The sequence below is a fragment of the Pecten maximus genome, chromosome 3 (genome assembly GCF_902652985.1).
Source record: "Pecten maximus chromosome 3, xPecMax1.1, whole genome shotgun sequence".
NCBI classification, from domain to species: domain Eukaryota; kingdom Metazoa; phylum Mollusca; class Bivalvia; order Pectinida; family Pectinidae; genus Pecten; species Pecten maximus.
This window is the reverse complement of record NC_047017.1, coordinates 46,992,994-47,000,948: the sequence shown is the minus strand read 5'-3', so window position 1 is coordinate 47,000,948 and position 7,955 is coordinate 46,992,994. Positions and strand designations below refer to the sequence as shown.

At 35.1% G+C, this 7,955-nt stretch overlaps 1 long non-coding RNA gene across 1 annotated transcript; it reads right to left on the bottom strand.

The window, feature by feature from the left end:
• Nucleotides 1–1,204: 1,204 nt before the first annotated feature.
• Nucleotides 1,205–6,971, bottom strand: LOC117322858. The gene is made up of 3 exons (XR_004531598.1): nucleotides 6,823–6,971; nucleotides 3,962–4,359; nucleotides 1,205–1,341 (listed from the first exon to the last, which is right to left on the bottom strand). It is a non-coding gene; the product is annotated as an uncharacterized LOC117322858 (long non-coding RNA).
• Between the last annotated feature and the right edge of the window lie 984 nt (nucleotides 6,972–7,955).

The following is a 7,955-nucleotide window of genomic DNA, read 5'->3' as shown; positions in this document are numbered from 1 at the left end:
GTAACTCCTCACCGACGTGATGTAAGGAGCTATACTAGTATCTGGATACATCGTAACTCCTCACCGACATGATGTAAGGAGCTATACTAGTATCTGGATACATTGTAACTCCTCACCGACGTGATGTAAGGAGCTATACTAGTATCTGGATACATTGTAACTCCTCACCGATAGATGTAAGGAGCTATACTAGTACCTGGATACATTGTAACTCCTCACCGACATGATGTAAGGAGCTATACTAGTATCTGGATACAGTACATTGTAACTCCTCACCGACGTGATGTAAGGAGCTATACTAGTATCTGGATACATTGTAACTCCTCACCGATATGATGTAAGGAGTTATACTAGTATCTGGATACATTGTAACTCCTCACCGATATGATGTAAGGAGTTATACTAGTATCTGGATACATTGTAACTCCTCATCGACGTGATGTAAGGAGCTATACTAGTACCTGGATACATTGTAACTCCTCACCGACGTGATGTAAGGAGCTATACTAGTACCTGGATACATTGTAACTTCTCACCGACGTGATGTAAGGAGCTATACTAGTACCTGGATACATTGTAACACCTCACCGATAGATGTAAGGAGCTATACTAGTACCTGGATACATTGTAACACCTCACCGATAGATGTAAGGAGCTATACTAGTACCTGGATACATTGTAACTCCTCACCGAAATGATGTAAGGAGCTATACTAGTACCTGGATACATTGTAGCTCCTCACCGACGTGATGTAAGGAGCTATACTAGTAACTGGATACATTGTAACACCTCACCGACGTGATGTAAGGAGCTATACTAGTACCTGGATACATTGTAACTCCTCACCGACGTGATGTAAGGAGCTGTACTAGTACCTGGATACATTGTAACTCCTCACCGACGTGATGTAGGGAGCTATACTAGTACCTGGATACATTGTAACTCCTCACCGATAGATGTAAGGAGCTATACTAGTATCTGGATACATTGTAACTCCTCATCGATAGATGTAAGGAGTTATACTAGTACCTGGATACATTGTATGTGTTTTGTGCGGGACCTTATCGTAAACTAGACATAAATATAATCGCTTTGGACTTTTCATCAAGCCTGTTGATGCAGTAATAGAACATCTAATGAATATGATAATCAACACAGGTGTAAAGTCGAAATGAGTGTATGATGATATAATAAACGAATACCATTTGCATTTTAATAAAAACTTTATGTGAATGGCAATTTCTAAATCTAATGACTCAAAGGACATAGGTCGACACACCGACAGATGGTTCACACTTCAACAAAATGGTTTTGATGGTCACAGGAAGGTTTGGCGAATACCTGAAATTAGATAAATATTATTAAGAATATTGGTAAGTATTTGTGATAACAAAACATTTCGGACATATGCACAGGGACATGGCCCGGATTCTCAAGCCACGCATAGGGAAATTAAAATGTGATTTTTATTATCATACCGGTACTCTAAGTTTGATATAAAAACTAAGAGTATTTCTTGTTACATGTATTTCTGGTAAAAGAGTAGCGATGGAATACAACTTACTTTATAAGGAAGGGGACAATGATCAAACTAATCATTAATGATATTACATACATAAGAAAATCTAAAAGTATATACATGTACATGTAAAGTTCGGTAACGAGATGTACAACGTATATATGAAAATATGTATCTTGAATCATGTTTATATCTTTGGTACTTTATACGTGTTTCTGTAGTGTTTTGATTCGGTTAACTTTATGAGTATTGATAAATACTTGGGTATTCAGACGTGTTTCTGTAGTGTTTTGATTCGGTTAACTTTATGAGTATTGATAAATACTTGGGTATTCTGACGTGTTTCTGTAGTGTTTTGATTCGGTTAACTTTATGAGTATTGATAAATACTTGGGTATTCAGACGTGTTTCTGTAGTGTTTTGATTCGGTTAACTTTATGAGTATTGATAAATACTTGGGTATTCAGACGTGTTTCTGTAGTGTTTTGATTCGGTTAACTTTATGAGTATTGATAAATACTTGGGTATTCAGACGTGTTTCTGTAGTGTTTTGATTCGGTTAACTTTATGAGTATTGATAAATACTTGGGTATTCTGACGTGTTTCTGTAGTGTTTTGATTCGGTTAACTTTATGAGTATTGATAAATACTTGGGTATTCTGACGTGTTTCTGTAGTGTTTTGATTCGCTTAACTTTCTGAGTATTGATAAATACTTGGGTATTCTGACGTGTTTCTGTAGTGTTTTGATTCGGTTAACTTTATGAGTATTGATAAATACTTGGGTATTCTGACGTGTTTCTGTAGTGTTTTGATTCGGTTAACTTTATGAGTATTGATAAATACTTGTCTTATCGGTCAGACCAGTTTGGCTAGCAGACGAAGTTCGCAGGGGCTCGTTTTCGGAATTTGAAGTAAGGCAGGCCTTTGACATCAGTGAATAGGAACAACACTATACAACCCAGTATGCATAGACATCAAAAGAATATGTCGTTACCCCCATTTTCACAAGGAACAACACTACACAATCCAGTATGTATACACATCCGAAGAATACATCCTTACTCCTGATTTTCATAATGCTTTTATAAATGCTGCATTTCAGTGTTGTGTCTGGTGTTTCTCAAAATTCGAAACCGAGCCCCTGTGACGACGTTGATAAATCTGTTTTATTGTTTTTCTTGGATTATATGACTTAATGTTAACATATTTAGAAAGCTATCCTAGCCTTTCTCAACACAGAATGAAGACATACAATAATATTATGACGTTGTACAATAATATCATGAAGTTGTACAATAACCTTATGAAATTGTACAATAACCTTATGAAATGGTACAATAACATTATGAAATAGTACAATAACATAATGAAATTGTACAACAACTTAATAAAGTTGTTGTGATGAAGTTGTACAATAATATAATGAAGTTGTATAAAAATGTGGTGAAGCTGTACAATAATGTTATGAAGTTGTATAATAATGTGGTGAAGCTGTACAATGACCTAATGAAGTTGTACAATAATATAATGAAACTGTACAATAATGTAATGAAGTTGTATAATAATGTGATGAAGCTGTACAATAATGTAATAAAGTTGTATAATAATGTGATGAAGTTGTACAATAATATAATGAAGTTGTATAATATTGTGATGAAGTTGTACAATAATATAATGAAGTTGTATAATAATGTGATGAAGCTGTACCATAATGTAATGAAGTTGTATAATAATGTGATGAAGCTGCACAATAATGTAATGAAGTTGTATAATAATATGATGAAGCTGTACAATAATTTAATGAAGGTATGTAATCACATCATGGTGTTCGTACATAATATAATGAAGGAATGGTATAACGATACCATATCTAATTATTTAATGCTTACACTAAATCATATAATGATGAACGCGTGTAATACAATGTTGAAAATAAATGATATAACGACAACGTCCAAATATACTGATGAAATCGAATCATATAACGATAAACGTAAATTATATACTGTAAACGTTTGTATGTTAGAGGTAATCTTATTTCAGCGCTAGAAGCATTAAGCTAAAATATGATTGCGTTAACTCCGCTTTCTATATACTGTTTCTATATGAAATAATTTTGGCGTGCAAATTGATCAATGCGCTAATTTGGTTAAATTAGTAAATGTCTTAAAATTTCGGTACTCCAAAACAATAACGTCAAACACGTAAAATTTCAAAACACATATTGCTGATATTAATAGTGGTGACATCATGAAATACAATGATAAAATCAAATAATATATTGCTAAATCCAATCATATATTGAGGAAAATGTATACAAAAATATCAATACATATTGTACTTCTATGTCATATGTGACAATTATGATCTCCCCCCCCCCCCCCCCCCCCCCATCTCCCCCCCCCCCCCCCCGGTAATGAATACTTCGTAGTTAACTTACCAGATAATTCTCTAAAAAAAGCCACCAAAGCCGCCAAAGCCGCCACCAAGGCCACCAAGGCCACCAAGGCCACCAAAGCCGCCACCAAGGCCACCAAAGCCGCCACCAAGGCCACCAAGACCGCCTCCGACCATACCATGGAGTGGGTAGCCGTAGCTTGGGTAGTGGTGGTGATGATGATACGGGTCGTGTGTCATATATCCGCCATGGTATCCACCGTGGTATCCACCGTGGTATCCACCGTGGTATCCACCGTGGAATCTACCATACCCTCCCCTGTTGAGCAGCCTCGAACCTACATATCCTAGAGCTAATCCAGCGAGCAATCCCGTTCTCCGGGCTTCAATCTGTGCTACCATCAAGCACAACACGGAGAGGATAACTATAAGGCCCTTCATCTTGATGTGAATACAAAAAGAACACGAATCATACTATATATACACTCGCTGTATCAAAACCACACCCACACATTTGATTAATTAAGATTAATTTTTTTCTCCAATACAAAGCAGCTATACTGATGGGACATGTAATTGATATCGCCAATACATAAAGGTCAAATTGAAAAAAACACCTTCAGGAAATAAACCTGACTTAAATTTCCAAGAGACTGAATCACTACACACAGTTGGTGTCTTCATCAAGGGGGGGTTCAGAAATAGGAATGAAGTTCACATGTGTTATCATAAAAGTTTGAGTTAAAGGTGAGTTTTATGCAATTAGCGTATACATTCTGAAAATATTTTAACGGATTCACCAAATTTGGAAATTGATGTGGCGAACACAAATGACGAAAAAAGACAATTTCAGGCGTAAATAAGCTATGTATAGAACATAGTAACACAAATGACGAAGGAAGACAATTTCAGATGTACAAAACTATTAATATAACATCGTAACACAAATGGCGAAGGAAGGCAATTTCAGGCGTACATAAGCTATTTATATAATATAGTAACACAAATGACGAAGGAAGACAAATTCAGGCGTACATAAGCTATTTATATAACAATAGTAACACAAATGACGAATAAATACAATTTCAGGCGTACATAAGCTATGCCCTTCAGGGAATACGACTACTTCAGATGGACACACAACCAAAAGGGCCATAAATGACGACGGAAGACAATTTGAAGCGTGCATCAGATATATAACAAAAGGTTGAAGTAAAGCGTGCTGTATGCATATTGAATACCATGAATGTGGTCTTCGCGTGTGACATATTATTTTGTTTTGGCATGCGCCTAAAATGGGTCAAACAAATACTAAATACTAGATTTCTCGCTAAGGTAAGCCCTAGCTTTAGATAGTTTTTAATTTGTTTTTGGTGCAAAGCCTTTAGATTGAACGAAGAGGAAATTGTGAAGATATTTTTTTGAAGGAAATACATTTACAACAGGTTTGTTTCCTTTTTAAATAATACCCCACAAATGTGTTCTCATAACTGTTATGGTTAGAAAATGATATTAAAGTGGATAGCAAGGTTTTATTCTAAACACGATGGAGTGATAGAGGAATCTTTTCTAAGACTTTAAGGAAAATTAAACTATAAATATAGATATTGCTTTTATAGAATAATATGGTGTCTTAACTGCTATTCCGATACATTGGAATCATTAATACACAGACTTGTAAATCAGTTTGTATATCTCTATTCATGACCATTACAATACGTTTGTTGACCTAATAAAAAGTACCGCAACGACTGGTCAGTTGAAACAGCAGGAATCGTTATGAACTGAAACACTTCGGGAAATATGGAAACACTTTTTCTCAATTTTAAGAAGTTTAACTGATGACATAAAAAATTCAATTCAATTCAATGTTAATATAGAATTGAAAACACCAATACCAAATTAAAGCAATATTGACTAGAAAACTAAAAAAGATGTTCATATATTGTTTAGATGGAGAAGAACCATTTTACTCCTATTCGGTAAAGAAGAAGCTTATAGTATCGCAATTCCTCGTTATTCCATGTCTGTTTTCTGTTGGGCATACGATACCGATAACGAGTATCGAATCAATTGACATTGGTATTATATATTTTTCATTTATTATTGCAAAGTATCACAGGTCTGCTTGAAATTAAACACCTTTCGGTGAGCCTAAAAGATGTGACTAAAGTTAATGTTGTTGGTGTAACCATAGTTAAACGTTGCTTAGTGTGACCTATGGTCACACTAAGCAACGTTTAACTTTGGTCACACTAAGCAACGTTTAACTATGGTTACACCAACAACATTAACTTTAGTCACATCTTTTAGGCTCACCGAAAGGTGTTTAATTTCAAGCAGACCTGTGATACTTGTTTAACGTTACGTCTATGAAATGCTTATTCCACCTTTTAACATTTTAGCTCGAGTTTACTGCGTTATCTTTTTATGGGTGTCCTTTTGATCTGATCTAGACACACTAAACAAAGTTTTACTTAAGACAAAATAAACAACGTTTTACTATAGACACACTAAACAACGTTTTACTCAAGACACACTAAATAACGTTTCACTTTGGTCACACATAAAGAGGATACATTTTCTTTTTCTTTCAAAACACCAAACAACATTTGCTTTGGTCACACATGCAATATTTCAGCTTGGTCAAGTTAAGGTAAAAATCTCTCTGTGCGACCAAAGTTGTGTGTCTGACTAAGGTTATACGCTGTTCGTATGACGAAAGTAAAGCGTTGTTAGTGTGACCGAATTAAATTACATATCGGTGTCAAAGGTAAAACACTGTTTGATGTTATTGGACCAAAGCAAAACGCTATTTAGTGTTACTAAAGAAAACTGGGCTGTACGACTATATTTAAGCATCATTGGTTCGACAAAAACTAAAAAATACTGTTAGATTCTTACCTTGCTTATAAAAATGTGACGAATGTTTCCTACGAGACCTTTGTCGCATTGAAATATGCTGTAACGATGCTTTTATATATAAGAAGGGGACCCTTTATCTAAAGCATTGTCAATGATCAATATCCATATAAAGATTGATAAGTATACATTCGACGTGCCAAACATCTCATTGAACCCGATCATCCATCTTCACGGCTAATTACGTAAATAAAGGAGAGACTAAGTACATACTACACTCACAAACGGCTTTCATAGTTCGAAAATTTCCATTTCGACGTAAGCTGTGATTATCTTGTGTGTGTCCGTGAGATGTAAGGCAAGACATAAATAGTATCCAGTAAAGAAGAGAACTATAAACAATAGCATCAACGCTAAGGACAAGGAATAAGTGAAACCGAGAGAAAAAGTCAGAATAAAAGAGAAAAGAGAAATCATGAATATATATCAACAATCAGAAATACACCAAGAGACTCTGAAATAAAGGGAACGGAAACAAGATAGGATGTGTCATGAAAATCAGGCAAAACAGGGTATGGAGTAACATGTAAAACAAAAGATAGAAAAAAAGGGGATGGAAAACACGTAAAACAAAAGTATAGAAAGCAGGGTATGGAGTAACGCGTAAAACAAAAGATAGACAGCAGGGTTTTTGAGTAGCACTTAAACAAAACGACAGACAGAAGGATATGGAGTTAATACCAATCAGGGGCCTTTATTTGCTTCTTTAAACTGACACGGACAGTCTTGTATTACTTTGTATGATAAAAGCGATGCTTATAATTTGTCTTTTGTGAAATTTCTATTTCTTGATAGTAACCTCTCTGCCTTTCCAACGTACGGCGTTTACTTGTCGCTGTTCAAATTAGTTTTGACGGTTGTCGCTTCAGCGATATATACTTTACAAAAATGTACTCCTTGTGTTATATAATTTTTTATGTATTCGAAGCATGTTATTTGGCTTTACCTTTCATAGATAGTTTTGTTAATCATATTTTATAACCATTTACCGATTTGGCGTTAGAATTGCGGTCATGTTAACGTGTTTGTGTTTAAATTGCTTTCCTTTTGTTCTAATCGAATGGAAATTAAGAACAAGTAGTAGCCGCCGAGCTCTCTCAGTTGCATAGACATAA